Consider the following 19,183-nt stretch of genomic DNA (forward strand, 5'->3'; position numbering starts at 1 on the left):
GGACAAAAGACCGACACTTGTGGACATTGGACTATGAACTATTAATAGATGGGGGGTATTGTCTAATCGAATGACAACTCATTGGAATCTGTCGAACCTTGTAAGATCCTGTTTTCCCAGGTGCTTTGGACGCCGTCTAAATTGGTGGGACGCCGTCCCATTATAAAGGGCTGGACGCCGTCCAGAAATCTGGACGCCGTCCAGATTAGCTGGCAGGCCAGCTGCCTTGTTTTTAGATATTTAAAGTGGTATTTTGGTAATTTCACTTGGGGGCCGAATTTAAAGCCCTAGATCAGTTTTTGGAGCACCATTTACTCCACTTACAACCACCAAACCTCTTCCACTTCAATTCTAGAGAGAGTGTGTGATTTAAGTATGAGAAAGCTCAAATAGAAGAGGATGAAGCTTGTTTCGGGTTAGAGCTCGAGCGTTAAAGTTGTTCATCTCCTCACTTGCTACGTTTTGATTGTGGTGGTAAGTTCTAAACTTGATTTCCTTAGTTAATGTGTTTAAGGGTTAGGGTTTGGGCTAGTGATGAACATAAAACCCATTTGTTAATGATTTGTGGGTTTTTGGGTAAGTATAGGTCATGAGGGCTCAAGGATGACTAACCTATGGTTTTGAAATGTTAAATGTGTTTATGAGTCTTAAATTGGTTAGTTAACCGCTAGCACACCTAGATGTTATGTAAATGGGTGCTATTTGGGTATGTGGTGACCCGAATGGGTGTGGAAACCTCGAATGGGTAAAACGGGTCTTTGATGACCTAAGTTGTCTTGTTAGTGTGAAAATGAGATAACATTGTGATTATATGTGTATTAAGACCATAAATGGCTAGGGTTAGGGTTTTTGGCGAAGTTGACCCAATATTAGGGTTAAGTGTGCAAATGGGTCGGAATTGCACCATGGGTCAAAATGACCTAAGGATGGTGAGTGAGTTGGTTGACCAACTTGAATGAATGATTGATATATGTGCATAATGTAATAGGTACGTTACCTTGAAGCCGCGAGCTTGGTTTATTGATTCACCAAAGGCGTAAGGTGAGTGGAATAATTATGCGTGTCCGTATATAATGTATTTATTTGTGTTGTATGAATGTGGCATTGTCGCGTTGTTCAAGACACCACCTTCTAAGTAATGAGTAGTATTGTCGCGGTGTTTAAGACACTACTCATTGGTTGATTGACATATGGATGTCGCGGTGTTCAAGGCACCACATTGTCATGGGAGTGGATGCCGCGGTGTTCAAGGAACCACTCATTGTTTTGATTGACATGTGGATTCGCCGCGTTGTTCAAGATGCCACATTGTCATGGGGGTGAGTGAGTCATGTTGTTCAAGACATCACCTGGGGGATTAGTGATTACGCGGTGTTTAAGTAACACTAATGGATGTTATGAACTCTGACGGTCTTTTAAGTACCATTCCCTTGTTCGTTTGGTTTACCATGGTTGTGCGAATTTTGTATTAGCATATTCAATTGTGAACTATATGCTATTGGTATTGCTAGCTCATTATGAATTGCGGTTATTGGTATATGCATAATGTTTTGCATGGTTGTAGAATTGCTAGCTCGTGTATGGTATTGTGTAAGTGATGCAAGTAAGTAGGTTATATATGTATATGTATAATTATTGCATTCACTAAGCTTTAGCTTACCCTCTCGTTGTTTACCTTTTTAGGCTCTGGCGTGGACAAAGGAAAAGGTATTCGGCTGGATTAGTGGTCTCCCGCTTATTTTGATAGGGGATGCTTTTGGGTAGATTCTGGAAGTTCGGCCAAGATTTGGGTAGTTTAACCCCAAACACCATGCTCTAGTGTCGTTTGGAAATTAAACTAGTATGGTCGAAACTTGTATTTTTGAACGAAACGCGTAATGCGGGCCGATGTGGGCCTGGTGATGTAAAACTTGTTTTGATGATGAAAACCTCTTAGTTTATTATATTGTGATATGTTGTGAAAAGGTTTTCGTTTAAAAAGTGTCGGGAAGCGGGATTTTCGCTTGTGTTTTGGGTTTAGGGTTTAGGGTTTAGGGTTTGGTGTTTTGGGTTTATGGAATAAACCCAAAACACCAAACCCTAAACCCTAAACTCTAAATCGGGCTAAATTTTACTTCACAAAACATGAAGAAAAAAAGCGTTCATATTTTTCACGAACAATATTATCTTGAATGTTATTTTTGTCGATCGTTTTTCCGCCTAAATAATAACATTCATCACGAAGTGTCTCTTCTAAATGTTCATATTTTCGTGTGATCTTGATGCCGGAAAAAAAAAATAAAAAAAAAACGAAAAAAAAAAATTTTTTGCTTCCCCCCGATTGGTTACTTCCCCATTGATCCTGCCCCTATATATATATATATATATATATACATAGTCATCATTTTGTGCACAAATGTAAATCTGTACAAATTAGTTAGTTCTGTAGCTTTTTAGTTTTATATTGAACCTCCCCTATATATATATATATATAATACTATGTATGGAGCCCGTGCGTTGCACGATGATTTTAATATTATTGCAAAGATTGCGTATGTATAATATTAACAACATAACATTAAAATATATATTATAGTTCATATATCTCATAAGAATGAAAGATATTTAAAAAAGAGATTATAGTTGATAGATCTCATAATAATGAAACATAGTTCAACTTTTTAATAAAAATAACATTAAACATATATTATAGTTCATAGATATTATACAAATAAAAATTGTTTAAAACATGTTTAAAACATAAGAGCACAACAGCTCTAAAAATAGCATTCTGAACGCTTATTTTGAGACCGTGTAGCTGTAGTATACATTTATAATTAAGTAACTATTAAGTATTAATAACATTTATAATGAAAGTAAATGTATTGAAATGATTAGTACTGTAAACATTACAAATTAATACAATTACAATGTAGCTTTCGATATTTCATAGTAAAAAAAGAACCTTAAAATTAACATTCAGTTCCATCTTTTGAGGTCATCATCTTACATCTTACATATAGTACATTGGTGAGCAATGGACATGAAATTTTTTTTTTCCTAATGGGTCAAACTACTTTCAGACTATATTAAACAAAATGTTAATTTAATCTTTACTTGTTCAAGAACTGCATATCAAAAAAAAAAAAAAAAAAAAATTTAAAAATAGATAACAGAGTTAAGGCATTTGAACATGTACTAATATCGGCAATTCATCAAGTGACTTCACAGTCGTTTTTGAAGCCCTTTGCACTCCTCAAATAAAAACCACAAAACTATGAAGAATATAGTTGATTAAAACCACAAAACTATTTATATTTAAACAATAACGTACTTGGAGAATGTTAACCTTTAAATACAAAGTTTTAGATTCTCATTTGATGTTGAAACACTATATCTCTCAATATCTTGAAATCAACTAACACATTTCTTTATGGTCAGGCCATAGACTTCTCTTGCTTCTCACCTTAGATATGTGGAAAAAAATAGGATTATCAAACACACGTTGTTACAAAATTTATGATACATATGGCAGATTTACTTCGCTTATACATTTCCCAAGCCCACATCTTATACTAAATCAACTTCTGCAAGCATTCTTAAATAACCTACGGATGAGTAATGAGCACTAACTAATATGAAACTCCAAATTTGCGGCTTCAATGGCAAACAAAGAATCTATATAGAAAATCAAAATGCCGTTAAGAACACACATGTATACATATAAACGTTGAACCATTTATTACACATGTAGAATGTAATTTGATCTTTAGTTAAAACATTATATCAGTATTTAACTAATTTACGCTCAGTCACTTCATTAAACAGTTGGTCAGCACTGTTTCTTAAAGTTAATAAAACATACCTGTAGAAGAAGATACAACAATAATGGTTATGAACATGGAAATGGTTTGAATCAGTTATACATAACAACATTCTTTTAAAAATTGTCATACCCTGACACTCTAAAACCTTTAAGACATGCACTTCATCTGTCAAAACCATAACATAGCATATCAATGATCAGTTTCCAAAAATATGTGATCAATGATATATGTTAACAGAAAAGCACGAAAGGGCTAGTTTTAGGAAGTAACTAATTATACACATAAAGTTATCATAATTAAATAAATAACGTGGAATAACTGTTTTCATGTATAATTAAAGGAATACAATGTAACAGATTTCGGACACAAAGTTATCATATCTTGACAATGATAAACTGAAGTTTCAAAACAAATTACCTCATTATCAGTAAAATCGTTACTTCCAGATTAATCAATCGGGAAACTAACATTCATATGAACCTCCAGATTTAAGCGAGCCCCGGATATTGAATCAAATACACACGTATGCTACAAACGAAATGAAATCAAAGTAAAAACTCACCAGATGATAATCATGTGGTAGGCCTCGTCTGAAGTAGGACATCCTTCACCGCTGTCATCGACAATTTTCGGACTACTTATACGCAATTAACTATAAACACTCTGTCTATTCGTTTACGTTTTAAAGAAATAACTTATTGTAGTCAGAAAGTAACACATTATATTTTCTTACCCCATTAAAAATCACTCAAGTAAATACTTCCACTATAAGGCCACGCATATTCTACTGGTGTAGAACTGTAGCAGCAGCACAACTTTTCGTTACTGTTAATCACTCAACTTTATTACACAATTGTGGAGTATATTTTTACAATCAAATTCTTCCAGATTAAATAAATATGCAATTTAAGTTGAAAGTCAGGCTCAACAAATACGTGAATGTAATACTGAAAACAGATATGCAATCTAAACAAATAAGCAATGAAATTACATGGTTGGCAGAGATGTAAATTAACGAATATGTATAAACTAATACATATAAAATATGAATAATAATGACCTACGACGATTTTTGGTAGACCTTCGTTATAACTGTTTCCACCAAAAAGACCACCGAAACCGCCACCTCTTGGAGGTCTCATACTTGCTTCTATTTGTTTAATCTGTGTCTTTAAAGCATAATTTATTGAGAAATTTGCTGTGTTTAACAGAGTTAACAAAAAAACCCTAAAATTTAAAAAATTTAACACAATCAGAAGAAGAAGAAACCCTCAAAAGTTAAATGGATTAAGCTAACAAATTCTCAGATGGTTATTTTACATAGTAGAGATTGAATGGCTGCTGATTTTGTGGTCGATTGAATCTCGAAATTAGGAACCCTAATTTTGCTTTGTTGATGACCATAAAACCCGTTAATGTAACCTAATTGGTTTGAGGAAGAAAATATTGAAGAAACATTAGCGTCTAAGATTAAGGCGCAAAATAAATAAATAATTAGATATTACCTTGTATAAACATTTAGGTCGTTTGTTCTTTAGAGTTGATTTCAGATGTTATAAAGCAAAACCTAAGATTAAGGCGCAAAATAATAGTAGTAACAATAAATTACAAATTCAATTGATGATAAAATCATACCTTCATAAAGAATCGAGTCAAAAGTTGATTGCAAAAAAATGAGAGCAAAAAGAAGATGAGGAAGAGAGAGAGAAAGAGATTGAGCAGTTTTTTGAGTTTGTAGATCTAAACATTTGATTTTCAAATATTTACAGAGATAGAATTAAGAATCTTTCATTTTAAATTTCAAATTTTAAAATCCTACATTTATACATTGAAATTTCTTGGTAGATGTGTGTACTTGAGTGATTTTTTTAATAAAAAGATATTAAAAAGGTTTTAGTAAATGTGTTAACTTTAAATGATGTTTTTGGTCACATGGTGATAGACATATCCTGTAAAAAAGTAAGTTATGACACCTTCTCCATGCACTTAGACAATTTAAATAATTTAAATAAATTAAGAACTTAAGTTCTCTAATTTAATGCATACAATTAAGAACTTAACCTTCTTAACAATAATTACTTATAACAATTTCAACAATTTCAAAACATAAACTTTCTTCTTCAAAAATTAGCTAAATCTCATAATCATCTTCATTGAGCATTTCATCAAACACCTAGTGTGCATGACTTGATTCTAGACTACTAGCAACACCAAATTCACCCTTTTATTTCACACATTCACATAGCAAGTTCATACATGAACTTACAACCAAACATCAATTAAAATTCATTTTTAATCATACAAATGTGCACACTCACAATAATAACAACTTATAAACTTGAGATTCACATAAAAATACCCCATTTAGTGATACATAAGACTTAAAAGTTCATACCTTGTCTTTGAAATTTATGAACCCTAATTGTGCACAATTGAAGAAGAGACTGAAAGATTGCAACTTGTTATGATGATTAAAGCATACTAGATCACTTGAATTTCTACTTGCATGTTATCAAATTTCTAATGGAGGATTTCTCCTTCTTCCTTGTTTGGGTCGCCACACACACACACACACACACACACACACTAACACTCTGGTTTATTTCTTGCAACTGATAACCATTTTTCAGCATTTTACATATTTTAATTAATTTAACTTTACCTTATTTGCACTTTCTACCCTCCCCACCAAAACCATATTATGGGAGGTCGTTAAACTAACTTTGTATCTCTAGTCTCTTTTCAACTTAACTAATAACTCTTAAATATTATCCATTTATTTTTATACAAAAAAATACCAACAATAAATATCAATTTTAAATTACATAAAATATTACCTTAATTAATTGGGATGTTACAGTTTTCATAAAACCCAACCGTTGGCGATAATTGTCATCAGTGTTGCAAAACTTGGGAAAATCGGCGATTTCTCGCTAATAACTAGGTTTCACTGGCTTGCCGAGTTCTCGAGGTCCAACTCGGCGAATTTATCGGTCAACAACCGGTCAACGGTGGTCAGCGATGGTCAACGGCGGTCAATTGTGCAGAGTCGCTCAAATTGTCTCGACATCTAGTTTTAATTAACGTGTAGATCTTTTACCTCAAGTGTAGTGTTGAAAATTTGAGTTAGGGTAATCTGATATTGGGAATGAAGTTAGAGAAGATGAGGAAGGAGGAGGGAAGAGAAGAGAGAAGGATATGATGTGAATAAAGTCTGGAAAAAATGAGCTGTATAAGAGGAGAGAGGGGATGAGTTGTATAAAATGAAGTACTTTTGTCATTGTCTGATTACATGAAACCACAAATGCATACTAAAATTACATCGAGACACACAAAAGTGATTGACTATACATAGTATCTTTTACCTTTCAGTTTCTTTTCCAATTGGAAACCAAAGGAAGTATTGTAATTTAGTTAAGGTACCCATTAAGTTAAATAAAAATAAAAATAAAAATAAGTAAAAAAAGTATAAGTTCTTATGTAAATTTTGAAATTTATTATTTATATATTGAAAAGTCAACTATGGTCAACTTCTGAGTTCTCCCCCGAGTTCTTCCCGAGTTGCCAAGAACTCCTCAAAAACTTCCAACCGAGTTCTCCCCAATTCACGAGTTCTTCAACCTTGATTGTCATACATGACCAACATATTTTGGACGACAATGGCTTTATTACAAAACAAAAAACAAAAAAAATTAAGTAAGTTGTTTTATTTATATTTATAATAAAAATAAATAAATAAATAATACTTACCACCCAGAATAGTTCCAATTCCTCCATAATATCTTTCCTTTTGCACTCGTGGAACAAAACCCAAACAATAGGATCCAATAACCTCGTCATCCTTTTTCATTCAAAATAATAATAATAATAATTAAGTCAATTACCTAAAAAATTTACCCTTAAATGATACGTTACAATTATAAAAAAGTGGTGGGTTGATCGATTAAAAATTTATAAAAACATACCCTAACCAAATAATTATCAGGAGGAAGCGAAAGTTTCATTCCATATACGGAGAGTAGATCAACGATCGAGAACATGTTGTTACTGCAATTATATTTGTGACAAATAGATGAGTTAATTAATAATAATAATAATAATAATAATAATAATAATAATAATAATAATAATAATAATAATAATAATAATAATAATAGAAACCTCACCTACTGCCCACAAGAAAGCACAAGTTACCCGTGCCTCGCTTTTTAAAGTGTATGTAGTGTCGAAGTTCTTTCATAATCTGGCATCGTAATAAATAGTTTAATTTTATTTTTCTTTTTAAACGTTTTACACAACAACAAAAAGTTAATTAACTTACAGCAGCTTCGAGTTGCTCAAATGCAACTTTTGGTAGATGGGTCATCGTGGTACCACTATCTACTATGGTACCGAAGTCCTCGTCGAATACAATTGGCTCAATCTTGAGCAATTGTCTATCAACCATAATTCCCTTTAAGTCAACATTGTAATGAAAGCTGTTTTAAAAAGTTTAAATAAAATCTATTTTAGTATATACTTAGTGTGTGTGTATATATATATATATATATATATATATATATATATATATATATATATATATATATATATATATATATATATATATATATATATATATATATAAGATAAAAAAGCTAACCTTCTTGATGGGTCATAGAAGGTGAATATCATATCTTTTGGGGGATCAATGTCCCCCATAATAATTGAACCTCCTCCTTTTGACCCGTAACACAGAAAAAGTGTTATTCATCACTTGTCGATCTGAAAGGATATCAAACCAACTAAGTTTGCTGTGGCCTAGCCCAATAATCCCGTCAGTAAATATGGTCTCGAAACCCTCTTGCTTGTAGATGCGCGCGAATGGTAACATGCGCCCAACAACGTTGTTGTCTTCTCCAAAATATATAATGTCTTCACCCATTTTGCCTAGAAAGGAACTATCGTTCGCATAATATGTCCCAATCGCACATGTGTTCGGTTGAGACTCACAATCATTATGGCACATGTCAGTATGGCACTGTGTTGCTCTATATGTTGAGGATCCATGTGGGTTAAACGGTGGATTCTGTTGAAAATTAATTTAGAATATAAATCAAATAAACTAAAGCTTAATCAACAATATATTTATAAGAAATTTAAACGAGTCAGGTTGGGTCGGGTCAGTTTGGATAATAGGACAAACGGGTAAAAAAATAAAAAAATTTAAACGGTACAAACGAAAAACGAGTGTGGTTTTAGGAAGGATTAGCCAAACTTTTATTGGGCTAATTCTGATCCACCCAAGTCAAATGGGTCAAGTTACGCAGAATATATAATATTTATCTAATTATAAGAGAATCGTGGAGTATTAGTGGTACATTGATCACACGTTATTTAACTTAGCACGTTTGTTTTTAGCTAAAAAGTAGGATATTGAAATTGGTATTTGAACTAAAAAAAAAGGTTGTTTAATGATCAATATGTTAAGTATCAGCTTCTAATTGATAAGTGTTGATAGTATAGGGGTGCATTGTGTAACTTTGGACATCTGCAGGGGACCTAAGTGGAAATATTCGGTTATTCTGTTATATGCAGGATGATGATATGTCTGCATTTGCTTTTATTGTTGCTGAACAGGAAGATACATGTGAGCCTATTTTATTTGATGAAGCTATTATATCAAGTAATAAAGATAAGTGGTTGAGTGCAATGAATGAATGAAGAAATGGATTCTCTAGACAAAAATGGTACTTGGGTATTAGTTGATAAATCTAAAGGTCAAAAGTTAGTGAGAATGTGTTGAAAAGCCTAGATTCAAAGCTAGGTTGGTGGCTAGAGGATTCACACAAAGAGCATGTGTAGATATTAATGAAATCTTTTCACTTGTGGTGAAACACTGTTCTATTAGATTTATTCTGACTTTAACTACAGTAAATGTAACACCCTAGGCAAATTCCACATCGCTCACGGACATGAGTGATCATGAGATTATAAGGTAATACTCACGCTTAAATGACACAACTCGTTTTGGGACCACATGCAGAGCATAAGTGTGAGTACGTTATGGTTAAGCGTGCTCGGGAGAAAGCACTACCAGGATGGGTGAGCTCCTGGGAAAATGCTCCTCGTATGTGGTTGCCAAGAAAAATCCGTGCGCCTGCGGGCAAAGCGGACAATATTGTGGTCATGTTAAGTTGAGTGTTACAGAATGGTATCAGAGCCACTCATGTGCTATTGGGGATGGTGGGGCAAACCTCATCGAGGACGATGAGTCCTTGAGAGGGGGGTTGAGTTGTAACACCGTAGGCAAATCTCACATCACTCATAGACATGAGTGATCATGGAATTATAAGGTAATACTCACGCTTAAATGACACAACGCGTTTTGAGACCAAATGTTGAGCAGAAGTGTGAGTACATTGTGGTTAAGCTTGCTCGGGAGAGAGCACTATCAGGATGGGTGACCTCCTGGGAAAGTGCTCCTCGTATGTGGTTGTCAAGAAAAAGTCGTGCGCCTGCGAGCAAAGCGGACAATATTGTGGTCATGTTAAGTTGGGGTGTTACAGAATGGTATCAGAGCCACTCATGTGTTGTTGGATTTTAATCTAATTTATGATCTTTACCCTATATTCAATTTACAAAACACAATATGTACAACAAAGCACATGTCTACCAATTTTTCCAATTACCAACAACACTTCATGTATTTTATATAGTAACTTGTTACTGAATTATTGTAATATACGAGTATCACAATTAACAATCTATATATGATCACACATGTATATAAATCAATCAATTATTGAAAATAAATCAACCCCACCATTAAAAATCTATATATGATCACACATGTAATAATATACTGTAAATAAGTAATAATTAAAAAAACATACACTGTGACGTCCACAACGATGGCAGGGTGAGCAAAATATGTTAGTTATTATGCTTCCTGTGTCGATGTTAAGCTCTGATTTTCTCGACGAACTTCCGACTCGGACTAACGTGGAATAATAACTACACCACAAATTGGGAAAACATTTACTAATTAACTCAAAGAGGTAAAACAAAAAAAACATAATTAGGTATAAAAAAAAAAGCAAAATAAGAAAGAAAAGAAAGAAAAGAAAAAAGAAGAAAGAAAGAAAGAAAGAAAGAAAGAAAGAAAAGAAAAAGAAAGAAAAAGAAAAAAATAAAAAGTAAAGAAAGAAAGAAAGAAAGAAAAAAGAGAAAAAAAAGAAAGAAAAAAAAGAAAAAAAAAGGAAAAAAGAAAGAAAAGAAAGAAAAGAAAAGAAAAAAAAAAGAAAAAAAGAAAAGAATGAAAAGAAAAAGAAAAAAAAAGAAAAAGAAAGAAAAAGAAAAAGAAAAAAAAGAAAAAAAAGAAAGAAAAAAGAAAGCAAGAAATGAAAAATGAAAAATGAAAAAAAAAAAAAAAAAAAAAATTAAAAAAGGAGAATAAAATAACATAACGTACCCTTGTACTATATTTCATTTGATTCTCGAATACTCAGCTTTGTGCATAAAATTGTTCCTGAAAATTCAATGCCCTATATATGAGTGGAAAAACAATAGGATTAGGATGATGATTCGCTGCAACCATAGCAACCGTCGTGAGTGTAACCATTAACCCTAATGACCACGACATTTTCGTTTTCGTACAAATTAAAATTGAAGATTAAGGGTTTTTAAAATATTAAAATCGTGTTATGTAAAAGTGTGTTATAGAATGTCCTTGTTCTTACTCAACAAGTTAGATAGATAGAGGGGCCAGGGATGGGGCTAATGGATAATGAGCCAGATCCAATAGGCTCAAGTTACTTAAATAAGTTTTAGCTCATATAAAACTCAGGCCTCAATGGCCGATTTAGGTTAAACTAGTACCATGTACTGTATTGTTTGTTATTAAAAACTAAAATTACCTACTGAACTACTCCCTATATTAAATTATTAGGAGTTTTTAACCAAATGCATCCTACCATTAATGACTAAAGAGACCGAGTTATAAATATTTGTAATTATTTTTCACATGCAGGTAGGTGCGACTGTATCTGCTATTTTCATTTTTTGGTTAGGCGTGATCTCCAATAGGTTGTACCATGATATAGATTTGGTTAGTATTTCCATTTGTTCACTCTAGTTGAAAACTTTAAATAATTTTCTTTATGGTGACAAAAATATATATCTGTATGTATGGTTTAGATTTATATATGTATAAACTCGGTCAATCTTAGTCTCGTGCTTGTTAAACCATTTTCAATAGTCTGGTATGTTTGTTTACGACACTAGGCCTTATAAGGTTAAATATAAAGTAGTATTTTTGAACCATAAAACTTTTTTATTTATGAGATTCCATTAGTTTCGAATTGCATACTTCATAATTTGGATCATTACTTTTGTTGTTGTTCAGTGGATCCTTCATATGTGTAGTAATTCATTATAGTAGAACTTTCTTTTAACAACATGTCTTTTATATAAAGGAAATAATGTTCAAATAATGTGCGTCACTTTTCATTTTATGTGTTTTTTATGTTCACATGTGGCCACACGATTTCCTTATTCTTGTGCATCCATGGGACCCATTGAGGTTTACATATACATTAGTTAGGTTTTATTCATTTCCTTAAGAAGTAGCATTATTTTTAAACTTTTAAATGTGTACATGTACTTCCTACTTGCAGTTTCACATGTGACGTGTTACGAATTGTTTATACGTCTAGATATAGGGAAGCAACGCATGATAGAAAGATCTAACCCCCATTTATCAATGGTATCAATGGTGGAGCTAGTAGGGGGCATAGGGGTTTCGAGCCACCCTTAACTATGGTGGGGTATATAGTGTCGATTTGTATTTTTGAACGGAAAAAAGAGAAGCTAGACTGATAATTTTTAGACTGAAATACGTAGCAAATGAGTTGCGGAGGTTAGGTGGAGAGGAAGATGATTTTTGTTATATATTTCACTTTTAGACCTTCAACTAGTATTTTGTATATTACTTTAACCTTTAAGTTTATAGTATTGCATTTAAGCCTGCCATGTTTGAATAGATATGGAGTATATTTTGGAAAGATAAAATATCAATGATACTTGCAAATAATCAAGTATCTTATTCAAATACGAATGTAATACGAGTATATCAAAACATTTTGCACAATATATATTTATTTTTAAAAAAGAATATATATATATATATATATATATATATATATATATATATATATATATATATATATATATATATATATATATATAGTGGTAGGATCAAGAGGGAAGTAACCAATCGGGGGGGAGCGGGGGGAAGCAAAAACTTTTTTTTTTTTTTTTTTTTGAAAAAACCTTGTTCAAGAACATTATAGATGGGATGAAAATATGAATATTTAGTAGAGACACTTTGTGATAAATGTTTTTATTTTGGCGGAAAAACGCTCGAAGAAGTAATATATAACAATTATCATGTTTTTCGAGCGTATGTTGAGGTTTAGATATTAGGGTTTAGATATTAAGGTTTATAGGGTTTAGATATTAGGGTTTATAAATTTAGGGTTTAGGGTTTAGATTTAGGGTTTAGATTTAGGATTTAGATTGAGTTTTTAACACGAACGGTTTAGAGTTTAGGGTTTAGGGTTTAGGGTTTGATGAAAAAAAAAAGTTCATATTCTTCACGAACAATATTATCTTGAATGTTATTTTTGTCGATCGTTTTCCCGCCTAAATAGTAACATTCATCACGAAGTGTCTCTTCTAAATGTTCATATTTTCGTGTGATGAAGTAACCAATCGGGGGAAGCGGGGGGAAGCAAATAATTTTTTTTTCGTTTTTTGAAAAAACTTTGTTCACGAACATTATAGATGAGATGAAAATATGAACATTTAGTAGAGACACTTTGTGATAAAGGTTTTTATTTTGGCGAAAAAACGCTCGAAGAAGTAATATATAACAATTATCGTGTTTTTCGAGCGTATTTTGAGGTTTTAGCTATTGAGGTTTATATATTAGGGTTTAGATATTAGGGTTTATAGGGTTTAGATATTAGGGTTTAGAAATTTAGGGTTTAGGGTTTAAATTTAGGGTTTAGATTTAGGATTTAGATTGAGTTTTTAACACGAACGGTTTAGAGTTTATGGTTTAGGGTTTAGGGTTTAGGGTTTGGTGTTTTGGGTTTATGGAATAAACCCAAAATACCAAACCCTAAACCCTAAACTCTAAATCGGACTAAATTTTACTTCACAAAACATGAAGAAAAAAAACGTTCATATTCTTCACGAACAATATTATCTTGAATGTTATTTTTGTCGATCGTTTTCACGTCTAAATAATAACATTCATCACGAAGTGTCTCTTCTAAATATTCATATTTTCGTGTGATCTTGATGCCGGAGTTTTTTTTTTTTAAAAAAACGATTTTTTTTGCTTCCCCCCGCTTTCCCCCGATTGGTTACTTCCTGTAACGACCCGACTTCGTTATCTCAAAAACATACTAAATTTTTTTTTCTGATGCAGTACATCTGGACGGCGTCCAGTTATCTGGACGGCGTCCAGCAAAGAAGACATGGACGGCGTCCAGAAGATCTGGACGGTGTCCAAATGAACTAAAGTTTGCTGTCTGCGGGGTCCAACTTACATGAGCGGAAAACCCGCTTCCCGACACTTTTAAACGAAAACCTTTTCACAACATGATATATTAAGTAAAACTAGGATATTTCCACAATAAAAACAAGTTTTACTACATCGGGCCCACAACGACCCGTCTTACAATAATATAGCGATTTCGACCCATTTATATCTTTAGACGGAGTAGGACTCTACAACCCAACCCGATACCAAGAGCATAATCCCGGAGACTACCAATCCCCCAATCCGCATTCATATATCCAAAAGCTACCCCATCGAGCCCAAGCGCTCCTAAGCATCTAGTCTAATAACTAGTTAGCTTCGTAACACAATACCTGTAAAAAGGTAAACAACGAGAGGGGTAAGCATAAAGCTTAGTGAATGCAATAATTATACATATACATATATAATGTACCTACTTGCATACACTTACTCACATACCGCATACATGCTAGCAATATAATTAGCAAACCATCTCAAGTATAAAGCTAATAACCTCCGATACCGCAAGCTAGCATAACCAATAGCATATACTCAAACAATATAATATAATATGCTAAACAATCAACAAACACAATATGGTTAACCATAAACGCTATGGTGCTACCGGCTCGTGGTTCACACCATACGCATATTGAGTCATACTCTTTTATAGTGCTACAGGCTCGTGGTTCACACTTTGATGCTACCGGCTCGTGGTTCACATCTCATTTTATAGTGCTACCGGCTCGCGGTTCACACTTTGATGCTACCGGCTCGTGGTTCACATCATGTTTATAGTGCTACCGGCTCGTGTTTCACACTTTGATACTACCGACTTGTGGTTCACATCATGTTTATAGTGCTATCGGCTCGTGGTTCACACTTTGACACTCGTCACATACATGTTATGACACTACCGGCTCGATGGTTCATACCATAACATTCAGAAATAAATACACTATATACATACATGCATAATTATTTCACTCACCTCGAAACGTCCGCACAAATCATGTATGTAATTCGCCTCCAAACGCAACCGAGCAAACCTTTTACCTATAATACACATATAGATATACAAACAATCAACATACATTCTCTACAAGAGAATTCGACGCCAAAGCCCTTAACCAAGGGTTTATACCTACCTTCACAATCCGCCCATTTAGACACCTAAAGTGGACTTCACCAATTACCACTACGGGTGGTAATTCCGACCCATTCAAAAACGTTATTTAACACTAACAAAAGCGTTTAACATCCATTTAATCCAAATTAGTGTCATTACTAAATTCGACCCAATTCAATTCACCCATTATGACATAAGTCCCCATAAACGCCCAAAATCACTAACGGCTAGTGATTAACTTAACAAATCATCATTTGATACTTGAATCAAACACTTATATACTTGATTCCTCCAATCTTGACCCAAAACATAATTTGACACAATTCAAAGTCAATACCCATTTTGACTAGTACACAAGTTCTTAAGGACATCAAATTTACACACAACTTCCAACCTAGTGATTTACACCCAAACCATGACCAAGTTCGTCCTCAAACCCTAAGCTCACAATAATCGAGTTTACCTACACAATACATATAACGAAACCCCCAATTTCATGAGAAATGGGGTTTGTAACACAACTAGCTCAAACCCTAAACATGAACAAGAATTACAACAATTAAATTCGGAGTTAGAGCTTACCAACACTATCAAAACGTAGCCGTTAACGAGGTGAACAACCTTAACCCTCGCGACTTACCCCGAATCAATCTCCTTCGTCTCCAATGGAGCTTTCCCTCTGTAAAACTCTTCCTCTCTCTCTAGGGTTTGAAGATGAGAGAGTTGTGGATGTGAAATTGATCCAAAAGTGGATCTAGAACTGATATTAATGCTACAAACTCGTCCACATGTAAAAAGACCAAAGTACCCCTTTTAATTTAAGTAAAATACAGCTGCTGGCCCGTCAGGCCTTTTGGACGGCGTCCAAAAAGGTTGGACGGCGTCCAAATCAACTGGATCAGTTTTCTGAACTTGTTTTGGTCGTAACTTTTAAACCGTAACTCCATTTTCGATTAATCAAATATCGTTGGAAACGTAATGAGATTTCCTTTCTAATGGTAAGGTTTTGAAACATCAACTCAAACTTTATTTGGGATCGAAATATGCGCTTACATGCCTCGTATTTCGAATGACGTTCAAAATAACGCGTAACTGAAAAATGGGATGTTACAACTCTCCCCCACTTAGCCTGGATCACGTCCCCGTGATCCGCATCATTTACCCAGAGGTAAGTGCTTCAATACTTCCACCCTTACATACAATAGGAACCACGTCCTACGATCCTACAAAACACAACCAAGCTCAACGCGATCTACTAGGTCCACTACGCCGTGAACCAAGTCATGCATTAATCCAAATCGACAAGGATTCATGCTGCGTCGAAATTCAGTACTCTTAACGGTCCATAACCGTACCACTCAACGATTGCACATCCGTTTATGTGCAAACATATGTTTTCCATCGCAGAAAACTCGTGATTCGCAATTTTACAAGTCGATGCCAACGGGGCAATCGACACGCTCCTCCGACTAGTACTTCTTACAGTCACCACAATCGGGTTATTCCTTTAACGAAGAAATTTCGGTACCGCCAAATAAACACTTAGGAGCACCACTTTCCCATCAATCATTCCGCAAACGACCATCCGTCACTGGATTAATCCAGGACGACAATAATACACCACGTGCTGAATAATACATCAACACTCGACACAGGGTTCCTCCTCTAAACCCTACCACACAACCACACGAGACGACTTCCTAGTACTATCATGGAGACTATTCGTATACTAGAATCCCGTAAATGCAGAATTATCATCACAAAATTTTCGCAATTCGCCACACGACTCACAAAATATTCACCAACGCCGGGTGAACCTTCCTACCTAGACCGTCCGTTAAGGATGGCCTCGACATTTCAATGCAACCCACGGGTCACATCACTAGGGTACACACTAACACAAACAAACACATCCGCGTGTCTCTATGTGAGACAATCAGAACTGACACTCTCCGCCTCACAATCGTCCATAAAGTGGAATAATCCACTGACAAACCCCACGATCACATTTTCCGATAGGGAAAAATACAGTATTCACCACGATATCAAACTCGTACTCCCTCAACAGTACTATCCGAGTTTCACACCAACCCAAATTTACATCACGAGAGCACTCGCAACGACAGCTTCATTCTTTCACTCTCTGAGATTTCAAACTTCACATTTGGTCCCACACCGCACAATGGTACTTCATGACCACCTTACATATGACACTTCCTTCGTTCCAATCATCACAATCTTCAAGCATAATATTCTGGAATTGTAACTCATAATCGTAATGAACGATCTCGAGCCGACATCAACAACCCGTCACTCTTCCTCGTTAGGAACTCCGAATATCTATTGAGGCTTAGCACGGTACACTCCGACACTTCGCTATTCATAACACCACCGGAGCTTCCTCGGGCGGCAGTAAAAACTCCCCCACTTAGAATTTGGCTCCACATTCTCACCGCCTAGATGATAACATCCTGCGGAATTATCATTCCACGAAACACATGACCATCTTCATCGCTGGTCATATACTCCAAGTCACCACGAATTCACTTTAGCTCTCAGAGCCGACATGCACCTTCACTTGAGATGTCGTACACGCGACAATATCGCACCTTCATACCACAATTACAAATAACATTCCTTCACCGTTCGCAAAGCGAACTCCACCAAAGTCTCACATACACCTCTACGACTAGGCATATGCCACTCCGCCTAATCAGTCGCGCATCTCAGTCGAGATTACCCGACCTTCCTCGCAACGAACCTTTATTAACAATTGCTCACTCTCATGGAGAAGAGTGACCAATCCGGCGCAATAATTATATCGACCGCAATATCAACTCTTCATCAAAACCTTTGGCCTAACCGACCATCAAGTCCATCACCGGCTCACCGGTCATCTTTACCCGTCTATCACTTAAGAGCAACAAGCTTCGCGCACCCGTCACTTCATAAGAAGTATTTACCGCAATGCTCTTAAACTTCAACTTTTGCAACCGTCGAATTACTATCACTCGTCTATCATTATTATAACCTTCGATGCTTCCAAGGGTATCTCACGGCACCCTAAGCACAAAATGATCACACCATCACTGGAGTTGAACATTACACTAGCAGGTATAAGAAGGCACCTGATGCCGTGTCATGCAAACTCCCACCGCAATCAACTGAATTTTAGAAACTCGATCTTTAGGTTCCATACAACCGATGTCATCCATCTCTCCATAATAATGACCCGAAGTCATACCTACCCGACAAACCTCACGGTCTATCGTCTTATCAAAAGTTTCTACCGGTCACACGCTACCCGCAATTTCCACAAGGCCAAACGATATAGCCTTACGAAACCTTTCATCTAACACTAAAGAGATGCTTGGAAACACCAAATCTTACACTCTTTCGCACAATGACACAACCACATCATCAAGGGGTATTCCATTAGGAATGTCATCCTGTAATCCACAACACGCTAACACACTACAGAAATATCATCATACGGGTCCCACTCCCACGAGTTTAATGACCCGAAGACTCCTCAATTTGCCAATTCCAAGGCGACTCACAACTAGAATCCCTACACGATTCTCTAACCGCACACTCTTCCGAGTGTGACCCAATTCTACAATCATTAGACTTGCTACGTCCCATTACGGGATTCAAGTCCTTGTCGCACACACATACACA

This window comes from Rutidosis leptorrhynchoides, chromosome 3 (assembly GCF_046630445.1).
Source record: "Rutidosis leptorrhynchoides isolate AG116_Rl617_1_P2 chromosome 3, CSIRO_AGI_Rlap_v1, whole genome shotgun sequence".
Lineage (NCBI taxonomy): Eukaryota > Viridiplantae > Streptophyta > Magnoliopsida > Asterales > Asteraceae > Rutidosis > Rutidosis leptorrhynchoides.